Source organism: Dendropsophus ebraccatus, unplaced genomic scaffold (assembly GCF_027789765.1).
Source record: "Dendropsophus ebraccatus isolate aDenEbr1 unplaced genomic scaffold, aDenEbr1.pat pat_scaffold_964_ctg1, whole genome shotgun sequence".
In the NCBI taxonomy this organism is placed as follows: Eukaryota; Metazoa; Chordata; class Amphibia; order Anura; family Hylidae; genus Dendropsophus; species Dendropsophus ebraccatus.
Genome location: NW_027210564.1, coordinates 16,703 through 32,633, shown reverse-complemented (window position 1 = coordinate 32,633; position 15,931 = coordinate 16,703). Strand labels below are relative to the sequence as shown.

Sequence of the window (15,931 nt, the reverse complement as noted above, 5' to 3'; positions counted from 1 at the left end):
TCTGGAGGCGTGGTTTCGAATCCCACTTCTGACAGTGTTCTGAAGCGCGGGCTTTGTCTTTCTCTTTACTTAACTATCTCCTTTCTAGGAGGTTGCCGAGTAGAAGAGCGTAGAAAAACAGAATTTGATAGCGCAGGTTCTTTCAGGGAATCTCCAGAGCAAGGGTGTTCTTTTCTGAGCCTCACCAAACCCTTTTTCAAAGAGCTTCTAAAATCCCACCACCTCCAAGAAACCCTACATCGTTCTGATGGACTGTAAGCTGAATTTTTAAATTCCTCTTCGCTGCCATGCAACGCCTGGCCTTTGCCGTAAATTGCCTAAGCTCTCAAAACTCCAAACATCTGAGCTGTATCCTCAATGTTCCTGGCGCTTTTACGCACTGGTGAAGCCTCATGGGGGCAGGGGTTTATCTTTCACTGCAGCCAGACGTGACTGCTCCTGTCTGCTGCCGTCTGATGGATGATGCCAGCGTGCCTGCGTGCATTACACATTTCTTCAATTTCAAGGACCGGTGAAGGCAGACTGAAGAATGGTGCCCATGAGCAATATTGTTTAGGCCAGCTGGGCAATGCTAGTTAGCTGCTTTCTTCCACCATACCAGTTTGCTCCTGGAACTGCAGCTCAGCTCCAACCAGGCCAGTGCTGCCGAGTGGTAAAACGGCACACAAGCCGAGGACAGGCCATTTTGGAGGAAAGACGGGAACGAATCTCATTACTTTAGTTGATGCGTACCTAAAAAAGCACCTGCCGAAACCCGGGATCGAACCAGGGACCTTTAGATCTTCAGTCTAACGCTCTCCCAACTGAGCTATTTCGGCCTCCTGAGTGCCCGGTGGCCAATGGCCTTCCACGGGAGGGGTACAAACTGTAGTACAGCACTTCTCCCAAAGTACTATCTGGAGCTACCAAGAGCTGAGGAGCCACAAGCATGGAGCTGGGCAGTCACACGTGTCTTCCTGACCCTTGCTTGGGTAGTACACAAGATTGTAATATACACCCAATGACGGTCATGGTTTTTCCTTTGGAGAAGTTCTCCCGCTAAGGCTTAAGGAGTAGAATAGTTCTGTTTGGAAAAGTACACTATCTTGCCGACAGGTTGTCAGGATGGCCGAGCGGTCTAAGGCGCTGCGTTCAGGTCGCAGTCTCCTCTGGAGGCGTGGGTTCGAATCCCACTTCTGACAGTGTTCTGAAGCGCGGGCTTTGTCTTTCTCTTTACTTAACTATCTCCTTTCTAGGAGGTTGCCGAGTAGAAGAGCGTAGAAAAACAGAATTTGATAGCGCAGGTTCTTTCAGGGAATCTCCAGAGCAAGGGTGTTCTTTTCTGAGCCTCACCAAACCCTTTTTCAAAGAGCTTCTAAAATCCCACCACCTCCAAGAAACCCTACATCGTTCTGATGGACTGTAAGCTGAATTTTTAAATTCCTCTTCGCTGCCATGCAACGCCTGGCCTTTGCCGTAAATTGCCTAAGCTCTCAAAACTCCAAACATCTGAGCTGTATCCTCAATGTTCCTGGCGCTTTTACGCACTGGTGAAGCCTCATGGGGGCAGGGGTTTATCTTTCACTGCAGCCAGACGTGACTGCTCCTGTCTGCTGCCGTCTGATGGATGATGCCAGCGTGCCTGCGTGCATTACACATTTCTTCAATTTCAAGGACCGGTGAAGGCAGACTGAAGAATGGTGCCCATGAGCAATATTGTTTAGGCCAGCTGGGCAATGCTAGTTAGCTGCTTTCTTCCACCATACCAGTTTGCTCCTGGAACTGCAGCTCAGCTCCAACCAGGCCAGTGCTGCCGAGTGGTAAAACGGCACACAAGCCGAGGACAGGCCATTTTGGAGGAAAGACGGGAACGAATCTCATTACTTTAGTTGATGCGTACCTAAAAAAGCACCTGCCGAAACCCGGGATCGAACCAGGGACCTTTAGATCTTCAGTCTAACGCTCTCCCAACTGAGCTATTTCGGCCTCCTGAGTGCCCGGTGGCCAATGGCCTTCCACGGGAGGGGTACAAACTGTAGTACAGCACTTCTCCCAAAGTACTATCTGGAGCTACCAAGAGCTGAGGAGCCACAAGCATGGAGCTGGGCAGTCACACGTGTCTTCCTGACCCTTGCTTGGGTAGTACACAAGATTGTAATATACACCCAATGACGGTCATGGTTTTTCCTTTGGAGAAGTTCTCCCGCTAAGGCTTAAGGAGTAGAATAGTTCTGTTTGGAAAAGTACACTATCTTGCCGACAGGTTGTCAGGATGGCCGAGCGGTCTAAGGCGCTGCGTTCAGGTCGCAGTCTCCTCTGGAGGCGTGGGTTCGAATCCCACTTCTGACAGTGTTCTGAAGCGCGGGCTTTGTCTTTCTCTTTACTTAACTATCTCCTTTCTAGGAGGTTGCCGAGTAGAAGAGCGTAGAAAAACAGAATTTGATAGCGCAGGTTCTTTCAGGGAATCTCCAGAGCAAGGGTGTTCTTTTCTGAGCCTCACCAAACCCTTTTTCAAAGAGCTTCTAAAATCCCACCACCTCCAAGAAACCCTACATCGTTCTGATGGACTGTAAGCTGAATTTTTAAATTCCTCTTCGCTGCCATGCAACGCCTGGCCTTTGCCGTAAATTGCCTAAGCTCTCAAAACTCCAAACATCTGAGCTGTATCCTCAATGTTCCTGGCGCTTTTACGCACTGGTGAAGCCTCATGGGGGCAGGGGTTTATCTTTCACTGCAGCCAGACGTGACTGCTCCTGTCTGCTGCCGTCTGATGGATGATGCCAGCGTGCCTGCGTGCATTACACATTTCTTCAATTTCAAGGACCGGTGAAGGCAGACTGAAGAATGGTGCCCATGAGCAATATTGTTTAGGCCAGCTGGGCAATGCTAGTTAGCTGCTTTCTTCCACCATACCAGTTTGCTCCTGGAACTGCAGCTCAGCTCCAACCAGGCCAGTGCTGCCGAGTGGTAAAACGGCACACAAGCCGAGGACAGGCCATTTTGGAGGAAAGACGGGAACGAATCTCATTACTTTAGTTGATGCGTACCTAAAAAAGCACCTGCCGAAACCCGGGATCGAACCAGGGACCTTTAGATCTTCAGTCTAACGCTCTCCCAACTGAGCTATTTCGGCCTCCTGAGTGCCCGGTGGCCAATGGCCTTCCACGGGAGGGGTACAAACTGTAGTACAGCACTTCTCCCAAAGTACTATCTGGAGCTACCAAGAGCTGAGGAGCCACAAGCATGGAGCTGGGCAGTCACACGTGTCTTCCTGACCCTTGCTTGGGTAGTACACAAGATTGTAATATACACCCAATGACGGTCATGGTTTTTCCTTTGGAGAAGTTCTCCCGCTAAGGCTTAAGGAGTAGAATAGTTCTGTTTGGAAAAGTACACTAACTTGCCGACAGGTTGTCAGGATGGCCGAGCGGTCTAAGGCGCTGCGTTCAGGTCGCAGTCTCCTCTGGAGGCGTGGGTTCGAATCCCACTTCTGACAGTGTTCTGAAGCGCGGGCTTTGTCTTTCTCTTTACTTAACTATCTCCTTTCTAGGAGGTTGCCGAGTAGAAGAGCGTAGAAAAACAGAATTTGATAGCGCAGGTTCTTTCAGGGAATCTCCAGAGCAAGGGTGTTCTTTTCTGAGCCTCACCAAACCCTTTTTCAAAGAGCTTCTAAAATCCCACCACCTCCAAGAAACCCTACATCGTTCTGATGGACTGTAAGCTGAATTTTTAAATTCCTCTTCGCTGCCATGCAACGCCTGGCCTTTGCCGTAAATTGCCTAAGCTCTCAAAACTCCAAACATCTGAGCTGTATCCTCAATGTTCTCATTACAATCTCATTACTTTAGTTGATGCGTACCTAAAAAAGCACCTGCCGAAACCCGGGATCGAACCAGGGACCTTTAGATCTTCAGTCTAACGCTCTCCCAACTGAGCTATTTCGGCCTCCTGAGTGCCCGGTGGCCAATGGCCTTCCACGGGAGGGGTACAAACTGTAGTACAGCACTTCTCCCAAAGTACTATCTGGAGCTACCAAGAGCTGAGGAGCCACAAGCATGGAGCTGGGCAGTCACACGTGTCTTCCTGACCCTTGCTTGGGTAGTACACAAGATTGTAATATACACCCAATGACGGTCATGGTTTTTCCTTTGAAGAAGTTCTCCCGCTAAGGCTTAAGGAGTAGAATAGTTCTGTTTGGAAAAGTACACTATCTTGCCGACAGGTTGTCAGGATGGCCGAGCGGTCTAAGGCGCTGCGTTCAGGTCGCAGTCTCCTCTGGAGGCGTGGGTTCGAATCCCACTTCTGACAGTGTTCTGAAGCGCGGGCTTTGTCTTTCTCTTTACTTAACTATCTCCTTTCTAGGAGGTTGCCGAGTAGAAGAGCGTAGAAAAACAGAATTTGATAGCGCAGGTTCTTTCAGGGAATCTCCAGAGCAAGGGTGTTCTTTTCTGAGCCTCACCAAACCCTTTTTCAAAGAGCTTCTAAAATCCCACCACCTCCAAGAAACCCTACATCGTTCTGATGGACTGTAAGCTGAATTTTTAAATTCCTCTTCGCTGCCATGCAACGCCTGGCCTTTGCCGTAAATTGCCTAAGCTCTCAAAACTCCAAACATCTGAGCTGTATCCTCAATGTTCCTGGCGCTTTTACGCACTGGTGAAGCCTCATGGGGGCAGGGGTTTATCTTTCACTGCAGCCAGACGTGACTGCTCCTGTCTGCTGCCGTCTGATGGATGATGCCAGCGTGCCTGCGTGCATTACACATTTCTTCAATTTCAAGGACCGGTGAAGGCAGACTGAAGAATGGTGCCCATGAGCAATATTGTTTAGGCCAGCTGGGCAATGCTAGTTAGCTGCTTTCTTCCACCATACCAGTTTGCTCCTGGAACTGCAGCTCAGCTCCAACCAGGCCAGTGCTGCCGAGTGGTAAAACGGCACACAAGCCGAGGACAGGCCATTTTGGAGGAAAGACGGGAACGAATCTCATTACTTTAGTTGATGCGTACCTAAAAAAGCACCTGCCGAAACCCGGGATCGAACCAGGGACCTTTAGATCTTCAGTCTAACGCTCTCCCAACTGAGCTATTTCGGCCTCCTGAGTGCCCGGTGGCCAATGGCCTTCCACGGGAGGGGTACAAACTGTAGTACAGCACTTCTCCCAAAGTACTATCTGGAGCTACCAAGAGCTGAGGAGCCACAAGCATGGAGCTGGGCAGTCACACGTGTCTTCCTGACCCTTGCTTGGGTAGTACACAAGATTGTAATATACACCCAATGACGGTCATGGTTTTTCCTTTGGAGAAGTTCTCCCGCTAAGGCTTAAGGAGTAGAATAGTTCTGTTTGGAAAAGTACACTATCTTGCCGACAGGTTGTCAGGATGGCCGAGCGGTCTAAGGTGCTGCGTTCAGGTCGCAGTCTCCTCTGGAGGCGTGGGTTCGAATCCCACTTCTGACAGTGTTCTGAAGCGCGGGCTTTGTCTTTCTCTTTACTTAACTATCTCCTTTCTAGGAGGTTGCCGAGTAGAAGAGCGTAGAAAAACAGAATTTGATAGCGCAGGTTCTTTCAGGGAATCTCCAGAGCAAGGGTGTTCTTTTCTGAGCCTCACCAAACCCTTTTTCAAAGAGCTTCTAAAATCCCACCACCTCCAAGAAACCCTACATCGTTCTGATGGACTGTAAGCTGAATTTTTAAATTCCTCTTCGCTGCCATGCAACGCCTGGCCTTTGCCGTAAATTGCCTAAGCTCTCAAAACTCCAAACATCTGAGCTGTATCCTCAATGTTCCTGGCGCTTTTACGCACTGGTGAAGCCTCATGGGGGCAGGGGTTTATCTTTCACTGCAGCCAGACGTGACTGCTCCTGTCTGCTGCCGTCTGATGGATGATGCCAGCGTGCCTGCGTGCATTACACATTTCTTCAATTTCAAGGACCGGTGAAGGCAGACTGAAGAATGGTGCCCATGAGCAATATTGTTTAGGCCAGCTGGGCAATGCTAGTTAGCTGCTTTCTTCCACCATACCAGTTTGCTCCTGGAACTGCAGCTCAGCTCCAACCAGGCCAGTGCTGCCGAGTGGTAAAACGGCACACAAGCCGAGGACAGGCCATTTTGGAGGAAAGACGGGAACGAATCTCATTACTTTAGTTGATGCGTACCTAAAAAAGCACCTGCCGAAACCCGGGATCGAACCAGGGACCTTTAGATCTTCAGTCTAACGCTCTCCCAACTGAGCTATTTCGGCCTCCTGAGTGCCCGGTGGCCAATGGCCTTCCACGGGAGGGGTACAAACTGTAGTACAGCACTTCTCCCAAAGTACTATCTGGAGCTACCAAGAGCTGAGGAGCCACAAGCATGGAGCTGGGCAGTCACACGTGTCTTCCTGACCCTTGCTTGGGTAGTACACAAGATTGTAATATACACCCAATGACGGTCATGGTTTTTCCTTTGGAGAAGTTCTCCCGCTAAGGCTTAAGGAGTAGAATAGTTCTGTTTGGAAAAGTACACTATCTTGCCGACAGGTTGTCAGGATGGCCGAGCGGTCTAAGGCGCTGCGTTCAGGTCGCAGTCTCCTCTGGAGGCGTGGGTTCGAATCCCACTTCTGACAGTGTTCTGAAGCGCGGGCTTTGTCTTTCTCTTTACTTAACTATCTCCTTTCTAGGAGGTTGCCGAGTAGAAGAGCGTAGAAAAACAGAATTTGATAGCGCAGGTTCTTTCAGGGAATCTCCAGAGCAAGGGTGTTCTTTTCTGAGCCTCACCAAACCCTTTTTCAAAGAGCTTCTAAAATCCCACCACCTCCAAGAAACCCTACATCGTTCTGATGGACTGTAAGCTGAATTTTTAAATTCCTCTTCGCTGCCATGCAACGCCTGGCCTTTGCCGTAAATTGCCTAAGCTCTCAAAACTCCAAACATCTGAGCTGTATCCTCAATGTTCCTGGCGCTTTTACGCACTGGTGAAGCCTCATGGGGGCAGGGGTTTATCTTTCACTGCAGCCAGACGTGACTGCTCCTGTCTGCTGCCGTCTGATGGATGATGCCAGCGTGCCTGCGTGCATTACACATTTCTTCAATTTCAAGGACCGGTGAAGGCAGACTGAAGAATGGTGCCCATGAGCAATATTGTTTAGGCCAGCTGGGCAATGCTAGTTAGCTGCTTTCTTCCACCATACCAGTTTGCTCCTGGAACTGCAGCTCAGCTCCAACCAGGCCAGTGCTGCCGAGTGGTAAAACGGCACACAAGCCGAGGACAGGCCATTTTGGAGGAAAGACGGGAACGAATCTCATTACTTTAGTTGATGCGTACCTAAAAAAGCACCTGCCGAAACCCGGGATCGAACCAGGGACCTTTAGATCTTCAGTCTAACGCTCTCCCAACTGAGCTATTTCGGCCTCCTGAGTGCCCGGTGGCCAATGGCCTTCCACGGGAGGGGTACAAACTGTAGTACAGCACTTCTCCCAAAGTACTATCTGGAGCTACCAAGAGCTGAGGAGCCACAAGCATGGAGCTGGGCAGTCACACGTGTCTTCCTGACCCTTGCTTGGGTAGTACACAAGATTGTAATATACACCCAATGACGGTCATGGTTTTTCCTTTGGAGAAGTTCTCCCGCTAAGGCTTAAGGAGTAGAATAGTTCTGTTTGGAAAAGTACACTATCTTGCCGACAGGTTGTCAGGATGGCCGAGCGGTCTAAGGCGCTGCGTTCAGGTCGCAGTCTCCTCTGGAGGCGTGGGTTCGAATCCCACTTCTGACAGTGTTCTGAAGCGCGGGCTTTGTCTTTCTCTTTACTTAACTATCTCCTTTCTAGGAGGTTGCCGAGTAGAAGAGCGTAGAAAAACAGAATTTGATAGCGCAGGTTCTTTCAGGGAATCTCCAGAGCAAGGGTGTTCTTTTCTGAGCCTCACCAAACCCTTATTCAAAGAGCTTCTAAAATCCCACCACCTCCAAGAAACCCTACATCGTTCTGATGGACTGTAAGCTGAATTTTTAAATTCCTCTTCGCTGCCATGCAACGCCTGGCCTTTGCCGTAAATTGCCTAAGCTCTCAAAACTCCAAACATCTGAGCTGTATCCTCAATGTTCCTGGCGCTTTTACGCACTGGTGAAGCCTCATGGGGGCAGGGGTTTATCTTTCACTGCAGCCAGACGTGACTGCTCCTGTCTGCTGCCGTCTGATGGATGATGCCAGCGTGCCTGCGTGCATTACACATTTCTTCAATTTCAAGGACCGGTGAAGGCAGACTGAAGAATGGTGCCCATGAGCAATATTGTTTAGGCCAGCTGGGCAATGCTAGTTAGCTGCTTTCTTCCACCATACCAGTTTGCTCCTGGAACTGCAGCTCAGCTCCAACCAGGCCAGTGCTGCCGAGTGGTAAAACGGCACACAAGCCGAGGACAGGCCATTTTGGAGGAAAGACGGGAACGAATCTCATTACTTTAGTTGATGCGTACCTAAAAAAGCACCTGCCGAAACCCGGGATCGAACCAGGGACCTTTAGATCTTCAGTCTAACGCTCTCCCAACTGAGCTATTTCGGCCTCCTGAGTGCCCGGTGGCCAATGGCCTTCCACGGGAGGGGTACAAACTGTAGTACAGCACTTCTCCCAAAGTACTATCTGGAGCTACCAAGAGCTGAGGAGCCACAAGCATGGAGCTGGGCAGTCACACGTGTCTTCCTGACCCTTGCTTGGGTAGTACACAAGATTGTAATATACACCCAATGACGGTCATGGTTTTTCCTTTGGAGAAGTTCTCCCGCTAAGGCTTAAGGAGTAGAATAGTTCTGTTTGGAAAAGTACACTATCTTGCCGACAGGTTGTCAGGATGGCCGAGCGGTCTAAGGCGCTGCGTTCAGGTCGCAGTCTCCTCTGGAGGCGTGGGTTCGAATCCCACTTCTGACAGTGTTCTGAAGCGCGGGCTTTGTCTTTCTCTTTACTTAACTATCTCCTTTCTAGGAGGTTGCCGAGTAGAAGAGCGTAGAAAAACAGAATTTGATAGCGCAGGTTCTTTCAGGGAATCTCCAGAGCAAGGGTGTTCTTTTCTGAGCCTCACCAAACCCTTTTTCAAAGAGCTTCTAAAATCCCACCACCTCCAAGAAACCCTACATCGTTCTGATGGACTGTAAGCTGAATTTTTAAATTCCTCTTCGCTGCCATGCAACGCCTGGCCTTTGCCGTAAATTGCCTAAGCTCTCAAAACTCCAAACATCTGAGCTGTATCCTCAATGTTCCTGGCGCTTTTACGCACTGGTGAAGCCTCATGGGGGCAGGGGTTTATCTTTCACTGCAGCCAGACGTGACTGCTCCTGTCTGCTGCCGTCTGATGGATGATGCCAGCGTGCCTGCGTGCATTACACATTTCTTCAATTTCAAGGACCGGTGAAGGCAGACTGAAGAATGGTGCCCATGAGCAATATTGTTTAGGCCAGCTGGGCAATGCTAGTTAGCTGCTTTCTTCCACCATACCAGTTTGCTCCTGGAACTGCAGCTCAGCTCCAACCAGGCCAGTGCTGCCGAGTGGTAAAACGGCACACAAGCCGAGGACAGGCCATTTTGGAGGAAAGACGGGAACGAATCTCATTACTTTAGTTGATGCGTACCTAAAAAAGCACCTGCCGAAACCCGGGATCGAACCAGGGACCTTTAGATCTTCAGTCTAACGCTCTCCCAACTGAGCTATTTCGGCCTCCTGAGTGCCCGGTGGCCAATGGCCTTCCACGGGAGGGGTACAAACTGTAGTACAGCACTTCTCCCAAAGTACTATCTGGAGCTACCAAGAGCTGAGGAGCCACAAGCATGGAGCTGGGCAGTCACACGTGTCTTCCTGACCCTTGCTTGGGTAGTACACAAGATTGTAATATACACCCAATGACGGTCATGGTTTTTCCTTTGGAGAAGTTCTCCCGCTAAGGCTTAAGGAGTAGAATAGTTCTGTTTGGAAAAGTACACTATCTTGCCGACAGGTTGTCAGGATGGCCGAGCGGTCTAAGGCGCTGCGTTCAGGTCGCAGTCTCCTCTGGAGGCGTGGGTTCGAATCCCACTTCTGACAGTGTTCTGAAGCGCGGGCTTTGTCTTTCTCTTTACTTAACTATCTCCTTTCTAGGAGGTTGCCGAGTAGAAGAGCGTAGAAAAACAGAATTTGATAGCGCAGGTTCTTTCAGGGAATCTCCAGAGCAAGGGTGTTCTTTTCTGAGCCTCACCAAACCCTTTTTCAAAGAGCTTCTAAAATCCCACCACCTCCAAGAAACCCTACATCGTTCTGATGGACTGTAAGCTGAATTTTTAAATTCCTCTTCGCTGCCATGCAACGCCTGGCCTTTGCCGTAAATTGCCTAAGCTCTCAAAACTCCAAACATCTGAGCTGTATCCTCAATGTTCCTGGCGCTTTTACGCACTGGTGAAGCCTCATGGGGGCAGGGGTTTATCTTTCACTGCAGCCAGACGTGACTGCTCCTGTCTGCTGCCGTCTGATGGATGATGCCAGCGTGCCTGCGTGCATTACACATTTCTTCAATTTCAAGGACCGGTGAAGGCAGACTGAAGAATGGTGCCCATGAGCAATATTGTTTAGGCCAGCTGGGCAATGCTAGTTAGCTGCTTTCTTCCACCATACCAGTTTGCTCCTGGAACTGCAGCTCAGCTCCAACCAGGCCAGTGCTGCCGAGTGGTAAAACGGCACACAAGCCGAGGACAGGCCATTTTGGAGGAAAGACGGGAACGAATCTCATTACTTTAGTTGATGCGTACCTAAAAAAGCACCTGCCGAAACCCGGGATCGAACCAGGGACCTTTAGATCTTCAGTCTAACGCTCTCCCAACTGAGCTATTTCGGCCTCCTGAGTGCCCGGTGGCCAATGGCCTTCCACGGGAGGGGTACAAACTGTAGTACAGCACTTCTCCCAAAGTACTATCTGGAGCTACCAAGAGCTGAGGAGCCACAAGCATGGAGCTGGGCAGTCACACGTGTCTTCCTGACCCTTGCTTGGGTAGTACACAAGATTGTAATATACACCCAATGACGGTCATGGTTTTTCCTTTGGAGAAGTTCTCCCGCTAAGGCTTAAGGAGTAGAATAGTTCTGTTTGGAAAAGTACACTATCTTGCCGACAGGTTGTCAGGATGGCCGAGCGGTCTAAGGCGCTGCGTTCAGGTCGCAGTCTCCTCTGGAGGCGTGGGTTCGAATCCCACTTCTGACAGTGTTCTGAAGCGCGGGCTTTGTCTTTCTCTTTACTTAACTATCTCCTTTCTAGGAGGTTGCCGAGTAGAAGAGCGTAGAAAAACAGAATTTGATAGCGCAGGTTCTTTCAGGGAATCTCCAGAGCAAGGGTGTTCTTTTCTGAGCCTCACCAAACCCTTTTTCAAAGAGCTTCTAAAATCCCACCACCTCCAAGAAACCCTACATCGTTCTGATGGACTGTAAGCTGAATTTTTAAATTCCTCTTCGCTGCCATGCAACGCCTGGCCTTTGCCGTAAATTGCCTAAGCTCTCAAAACTCCAAACATCTGAGCTGTATCCTCAATGTTCTCATTACAATCTCATTACTTTAGTTGATGCGTACCTAAAAAAGCACCTGCCGAAACCCGGGATCGAACCAGGGACCTTTAGATCTTCAGTCTAACGCTCTCCCAACTGAGCTATTTCGGCCTCCTGAGTGCCCGGTGGCCAATGGCCTTCCACGGGAGGGGTACAAACTGTAGTACAGCACTTCTCCCAAAGTACTATCTGGAGCTACCAAGAGCTGAGGAGCCACAAGCATGGAGCTGGGCAGTCACACGTGTCTTCCTGACCCTTGCTTGGGTAGTACACAAGATTGTAATATACACCCAATGACGGTCATGGTTTTTCCTTTGGAGAAGTTCTCCCGCTAAGGCTTAAGGAGTAGAATAGTTCTGTTTGGAAAAGTACACTATCTTGCCGACAGGTTGTCAGGATGGCCGAGCGGTCTAAGGCGCTGCGTTCAGGTCGCAGTCTCCTCTGGAGGCGTGGGTTCGAATCCCACTTCTGACAGTGTTCTGAAGCGCGGGCTTTGTCTTTCTCTTTACTTAACTATCTCCTTTCTAGGAGGTTGCCGAGTAGAAGAGCGTAGAAAAACAGAATTTGATAGCGCAGGTTCTTTCAGGGAATCTCCAGAGCAAGGGTGTTCTTTTCTGAGCCTCACCAAACCCTTTTTCAAAGAGCTTCTAAAATCCCACCACCTCCAAGAAACCCTACATCGTTCTGATGGACTGTAAGCTGAATTTTTAAATTCCTCTTCGCTGCCATGCAACGCCTGGCCTTTGCCGTAAATTGCCTAAGCTCTCAAAACTCCAAACATCTGAGCTGTATCCTCAATGTTCCTGGCGCTTTTACGCACTGGTGAAGCCTCATGGGGGCAGGGGTTTATCTTTCACTGCAGCCAGACGTGACTGCTCCTGTCTGCTGCCGTCTGATGGATGATGCCAGCGTGCCTGCGTGCATTACACATTTCTTCAATTTCAAGGACCGGTGAAGGCAGACTGAAGAATGGTGCCCATGAGCAATATTGTTTAGGCCAGCTGGGCAATGCTAGTTAGCTGCTTTCTTCCACCATACCAGTTTGCTCCTGGAACTGCAGCTCAGCTCCAACCAGGCCAGTGCTGCCGAGTGGTAAAACGGCACACAAGCCGAGGACAGGCCATTTTGGAGGAAAGACGGGAACGAATCTCATTACTTTAGTTGATGCGTACCTAAAAAAAGCACCTGCCGAAACCCGGGATCGAACCAGGGACCTTTAGATCTTCAGTCTAACGCTCTCCCAACTGAGCTATTTCGGCCTCCTGAGTGCCCGGTGGCCAATGGCCTTCCACGGGAGGGGTACAAACTGTAGTACAGCACTTCTCCCAAAGTACTATCTGGAGCTACCAAGAGCTGAGGAGCCACAAGCATGGAGCTGGGCAGTCACACGTGTCTTCCTGACCCTTGCTTGGGTAGTACACAAGATTGTAATATACACCCAATGACGGTCATGGTTTTTCCTTTGGAGAAGTTCTCCCGCTAAGGCTTAAGGAGTAGAATAGTTCTGTTTGGAAAAGTACACTATCTTGCCGACAGGTTGTCAGGATGGCCGAGCGGTCTAAGGCGCTGCGTTCAGGTCGCAGTCTCCTCTGGAGGCGTGGGTTCGAATCCCACTTCTGACAGTGTTCTGAAGCGCGGGCTTTGTCTTTCTCCTTACTTAACTATCTCCTTTCTAGGAGGTTGCCGAGTAGAAGAGCGTAGAAAAACAGAATTTGATAGCGCAGGTTCTTTCAGGGAATCTCCAGAGCAAGGGTGTTCTTTTCTGAGCCTCACCAAACCCTTTTTCAAAGAGCTTCTAAAATCCCACCACCTCCAAGAAACCCTACATCGTTCTGATGGACTGTAAGCTGAATTTTTAAATTCCTCTTCGCTGCCATGCAACGCCTGGCCTTTGCCGTAAATTGCCTAAGCTCTCAAAACTCCAAACATCTGAGCTGTATCCTCAATGTTCTCATTACAATCTCATTACTTTAGTTGATGCGTACCTAAAAAAGCACCTGCCGAAACCCGGGATCGAACCAGTGACCTTTAGATCTTCAGTCTAACGCTCTCCCAACTGAGCTATTTCGGCCTCCTGAGTGCCCGGTGGCCAATGGCCTTCCACGGGAGGGGTACAAACTGTAGTACAGCACTTCTCCCAAAGTACTATCTGGAGCTACCAAGAGCTGAGGAGCCACAAGCATGGAGCTGGGCAGTCACACGTGTCTTCCTGACCCTTGCTTGGGTAGTACACAAGATTGTAATATACACCCAATGACGGTCATGGTTTTTCCTTTGGAGAAGTTCTCCCGCTAAGGCTTAAGGAGTAGAATAGTTCTGTTTGGAAAAGTACACTATCTTGCCGACAGGTTGTCAGGATGGCCGAGCGGTCTAAGGCGCTGCGTTCAGGTCGCAGTCTCCTCTGGAGGCGTGGGTTCGAATCCCACTTTCTGACAGTGTTCTGAAGCGCGGGCTTTGTCTTTCTCTTTACTTAACTATCTCCTTTCTAGGAGGTTGCCGAGTAGAAGAGCGTAGAAAAACAGAATTTGATAGCGCAGGTTCTTTCAGGGAATCTCCAGAGCAAGGGTGTTCTTTTCTGAGCCTCACCAAACCCTTTTTCAAAGAGCTTCTAAAATCCCACCACCTCCAAGAAACCCTACATCGTTCTGATGGACTGTAAGCTGAATTTTTAAATTCCTCTTCGCTGCCATGCAACGCCTGGCCTTTGCCGTAAATTGCCTAAGCTCTCAAAACTCCAAACATCTGAGCTGTATCCTCAATGTTCCTGGCGCTTTTACGCACTGGTGAAGCCTCATGGGGGCAGGGGTTTATCTTTCACTGCAGCCAGACGTGACTGCTCCTGTCTGCTGCCGTCTGATGGATGATGCCAGCGTGCCTGCGTGCATTACACATTTCTTCAATTTCAAGGACCGGTGAAGGCAGACTGAAGAATGGTGCCCATGAGCAATATTGTTTAGGCCAGCTGGGCAATGCTAGTTAGCTGCTTTCTTCCACCATACCAGTTTGCTCCTGGAACTGCAGCTCAGCTCCAACCAGGCCAGTGCTGCCGAGTGGTAAAACGGCACACAAGCCGAGGACAGGCCATTTTGGAGGAAAGACGGGAACGAATCTCATTACTTTAGTTGATGCGTACCTAAAAAAGCACCTGCCGAAACCCGGGATCGAACCAGGGACCTTTAGATCTTCAGTCTAACGCTCTCCCAACTGAGCTATTTCGGCCTCCTGAGTGCCCGGTGGCCAATGGCCTTCCACGGGAGGGGTACAAACTGTAGTACAGCACTTCTCCCAAAGTACTATCTGGAGCTACCAAGAGCTGAGGAGCCACAAGCATGGAGCTGGGCAGTCACACGTGTCTTCCTGACCCTTGCTTGGGTAGTACACAAGATTGTAATATACACCCAATGACGGTCATGGTTTTTCCTTTGGAGAAGTTCTCCCGCTAAGGCTTAAGGAGTAGAATAGTTCTGTTTGGAAAAGTACACTATCTTGCCGACAGGTTGTCAGGATGGCCGAGCGGTCTAAGGCGCTGCGTTCAGGTCGCAGTCTCCTCTGGAGGCGTGGGTTCGAATCCCACTTCTGACAGTGTTCTGAAGCGCGGGCTTTGTCTTTCTCTTTACTTAACTATCTCCTTTCTAGGAGGTTGCCGAGTAGAAGAGCGTAGAAAAACAGAATTTGATAGCGCAGGTTCTTTCAGGGAATCTCCAGAGCAAGGGTGTTCTTTTCTGAGCCTCACCAAACCCTTTTTCAAAGAGCTTCTAAAATCCCACCACCTCCAAGAAACCCTACATCGTTCTGATGGACTGTAAGCTGAATTTTTAAATTCCTCTTCGCTGCCATGCAACGCCTGGCCTTTGCCGTAAATTGCCTAAGCTCTCAAAACTCCAAACATCTGAGCTGTATCCTCAATGTTCCTGGCGCTTTTACGCACTGGTGAAGCCTCATGGGGGCAGGGGTTTATCTTTCACTGCAGCCAGACGTGACTGCTCCTGTCTGCTGCCGTCTGATGGATGATGCCAGCGTGCCTGCGTGCATTACACATTTCTTCAATTTCAAGGACCGGTGAAGGCAGACTGAAGAATGGTGCCCATGAGCAATATTGTTTAGGCCAGCTGGGCAATGCTAGTTAGCTGCTTTCTTCCACCATACCAGTTTGCTCCTGGAACTGCAGCTCAGCTCCAACCAGGCCAGTGCTGCCGAGTGGTAAAACGGCACACAAGCCGAGGACAGGCCATTTTGGAGGAAAGACGGGAACGAATCTCATTACTTTAGTTGATGCGTACCTAAAAAAGCACCTGCCGAAACCCGGGATCGAACCAGGGACCTTTAGATCTTCAGTCTAACGCTCTCCCAACTGAGCTATTTCGGCCTCCTGAGTGCCCGGTGGCCAATGGCCTTCCACGGGAGGGGTACAAACTGTAGTACAG

The 15,931-nt window shown here is 49.8% G+C and overlaps 26 non-coding genes across 26 annotated transcripts; 12 read left to right on the top strand and 14 right to left on the bottom strand.

The window, feature by feature from the left end:
• Positions 1-745: 745 nt before the first annotated feature.
• Positions 746-818, bottom strand: TRNAF-GAA (transfer RNA phenylalanine (anticodon GAA)). The gene has a single exon. It is a non-coding gene; the product is annotated as a tRNA-Phe (tRNA).
• Positions 819-1,098: 280 nt separating this feature from the next.
• On the top strand, positions 1,099-1,181 carry TRNAL-CAG (transfer RNA leucine (anticodon CAG)). The gene has a single exon. It is a non-coding gene; the product is annotated as a tRNA-Leu (tRNA).
• A 711-nt stretch (positions 1,182-1,892) lies between these two features.
• TRNAF-GAA (transfer RNA phenylalanine (anticodon GAA)) lies at positions 1,893-1,965 on the bottom strand. The gene has a single exon. It is a non-coding gene; the product is annotated as a tRNA-Phe (tRNA).
• A 280-nt stretch (positions 1,966-2,245) lies between these two features.
• Positions 2,246-2,328, top strand: TRNAL-CAG (transfer RNA leucine (anticodon CAG)). Its single transcript has one exon. It is a non-coding gene; the product is annotated as a tRNA-Leu (tRNA).
• Positions 2,329-3,039: 711 nt separating this feature from the next.
• On the bottom strand, positions 3,040-3,112 carry TRNAF-GAA (transfer RNA phenylalanine (anticodon GAA)). Its single transcript has one exon. It is a non-coding gene; the product is annotated as a tRNA-Phe (tRNA).
• A 280-nt stretch (positions 3,113-3,392) lies between these two features.
• TRNAL-CAG (transfer RNA leucine (anticodon CAG)) lies at positions 3,393-3,475 on the top strand. The gene has a single exon. It is a non-coding gene; the product is annotated as a tRNA-Leu (tRNA).
• A 376-nt stretch (positions 3,476-3,851) lies between these two features.
• TRNAF-GAA (transfer RNA phenylalanine (anticodon GAA)) lies at positions 3,852-3,924 on the bottom strand. The gene has a single exon. It is a non-coding gene; the product is annotated as a tRNA-Phe (tRNA).
• Positions 3,925-4,204: 280 nt separating this feature from the next.
• TRNAL-CAG (transfer RNA leucine (anticodon CAG)) lies at positions 4,205-4,287 on the top strand. The gene has a single exon. It is a non-coding gene; the product is annotated as a tRNA-Leu (tRNA).
• Positions 4,288-4,998: 711 nt separating this feature from the next.
• On the bottom strand, positions 4,999-5,071 carry TRNAF-GAA (transfer RNA phenylalanine (anticodon GAA)). The gene has a single exon. It is a non-coding gene; the product is annotated as a tRNA-Phe (tRNA).
• Positions 5,072-6,145: 1,074 nt separating this feature from the next.
• On the bottom strand, positions 6,146-6,218 carry TRNAF-GAA (transfer RNA phenylalanine (anticodon GAA)). Its single transcript has one exon. It is a non-coding gene; the product is annotated as a tRNA-Phe (tRNA).
• A 280-nt stretch (positions 6,219-6,498) lies between these two features.
• On the top strand, positions 6,499-6,581 carry TRNAL-CAG (transfer RNA leucine (anticodon CAG)). Its single transcript has one exon. It is a non-coding gene; the product is annotated as a tRNA-Leu (tRNA).
• A 711-nt stretch (positions 6,582-7,292) lies between these two features.
• Positions 7,293-7,365, bottom strand: TRNAF-GAA (transfer RNA phenylalanine (anticodon GAA)). The gene has a single exon. It is a non-coding gene; the product is annotated as a tRNA-Phe (tRNA).
• Positions 7,366-7,645: 280 nt separating this feature from the next.
• TRNAL-CAG (transfer RNA leucine (anticodon CAG)) lies at positions 7,646-7,728 on the top strand. The gene has a single exon. It is a non-coding gene; the product is annotated as a tRNA-Leu (tRNA).
• Positions 7,729-8,439: 711 nt separating this feature from the next.
• TRNAF-GAA (transfer RNA phenylalanine (anticodon GAA)) lies at positions 8,440-8,512 on the bottom strand. The gene has a single exon. It is a non-coding gene; the product is annotated as a tRNA-Phe (tRNA).
• A 280-nt stretch (positions 8,513-8,792) lies between these two features.
• On the top strand, positions 8,793-8,875 carry TRNAL-CAG (transfer RNA leucine (anticodon CAG)). Its single transcript has one exon. It is a non-coding gene; the product is annotated as a tRNA-Leu (tRNA).
• A 711-nt stretch (positions 8,876-9,586) lies between these two features.
• TRNAF-GAA (transfer RNA phenylalanine (anticodon GAA)) lies at positions 9,587-9,659 on the bottom strand. Its single transcript has one exon. It is a non-coding gene; the product is annotated as a tRNA-Phe (tRNA).
• Positions 9,660-9,939: 280 nt separating this feature from the next.
• TRNAL-CAG (transfer RNA leucine (anticodon CAG)) lies at positions 9,940-10,022 on the top strand. The gene has a single exon. It is a non-coding gene; the product is annotated as a tRNA-Leu (tRNA).
• A 711-nt stretch (positions 10,023-10,733) lies between these two features.
• TRNAF-GAA (transfer RNA phenylalanine (anticodon GAA)) lies at positions 10,734-10,806 on the bottom strand. The gene has a single exon. It is a non-coding gene; the product is annotated as a tRNA-Phe (tRNA).
• A 280-nt stretch (positions 10,807-11,086) lies between these two features.
• On the top strand, positions 11,087-11,169 carry TRNAL-CAG (transfer RNA leucine (anticodon CAG)). The gene has a single exon. It is a non-coding gene; the product is annotated as a tRNA-Leu (tRNA).
• Positions 11,170-11,545: 376 nt separating this feature from the next.
• On the bottom strand, positions 11,546-11,618 carry TRNAF-GAA (transfer RNA phenylalanine (anticodon GAA)). Its single transcript has one exon. It is a non-coding gene; the product is annotated as a tRNA-Phe (tRNA).
• A 280-nt stretch (positions 11,619-11,898) lies between these two features.
• TRNAL-CAG (transfer RNA leucine (anticodon CAG)) lies at positions 11,899-11,981 on the top strand. Its single transcript has one exon. It is a non-coding gene; the product is annotated as a tRNA-Leu (tRNA).
• A 712-nt stretch (positions 11,982-12,693) lies between these two features.
• Positions 12,694-12,766, bottom strand: TRNAF-GAA (transfer RNA phenylalanine (anticodon GAA)). Its single transcript has one exon. It is a non-coding gene; the product is annotated as a tRNA-Phe (tRNA).
• Positions 12,767-13,046: 280 nt separating this feature from the next.
• TRNAL-CAG (transfer RNA leucine (anticodon CAG)) lies at positions 13,047-13,129 on the top strand. The gene has a single exon. It is a non-coding gene; the product is annotated as a tRNA-Leu (tRNA).
• A 1,524-nt stretch (positions 13,130-14,653) lies between these two features.
• On the bottom strand, positions 14,654-14,726 carry TRNAF-GAA (transfer RNA phenylalanine (anticodon GAA)). Its single transcript has one exon. It is a non-coding gene; the product is annotated as a tRNA-Phe (tRNA).
• A 280-nt stretch (positions 14,727-15,006) lies between these two features.
• Positions 15,007-15,089, top strand: TRNAL-CAG (transfer RNA leucine (anticodon CAG)). Its single transcript has one exon. It is a non-coding gene; the product is annotated as a tRNA-Leu (tRNA).
• Positions 15,090-15,800: 711 nt separating this feature from the next.
• On the bottom strand, positions 15,801-15,873 carry TRNAF-GAA (transfer RNA phenylalanine (anticodon GAA)). The gene has a single exon. It is a non-coding gene; the product is annotated as a tRNA-Phe (tRNA).
• Between the last annotated feature and the right edge of the window lie 58 nt (positions 15,874-15,931).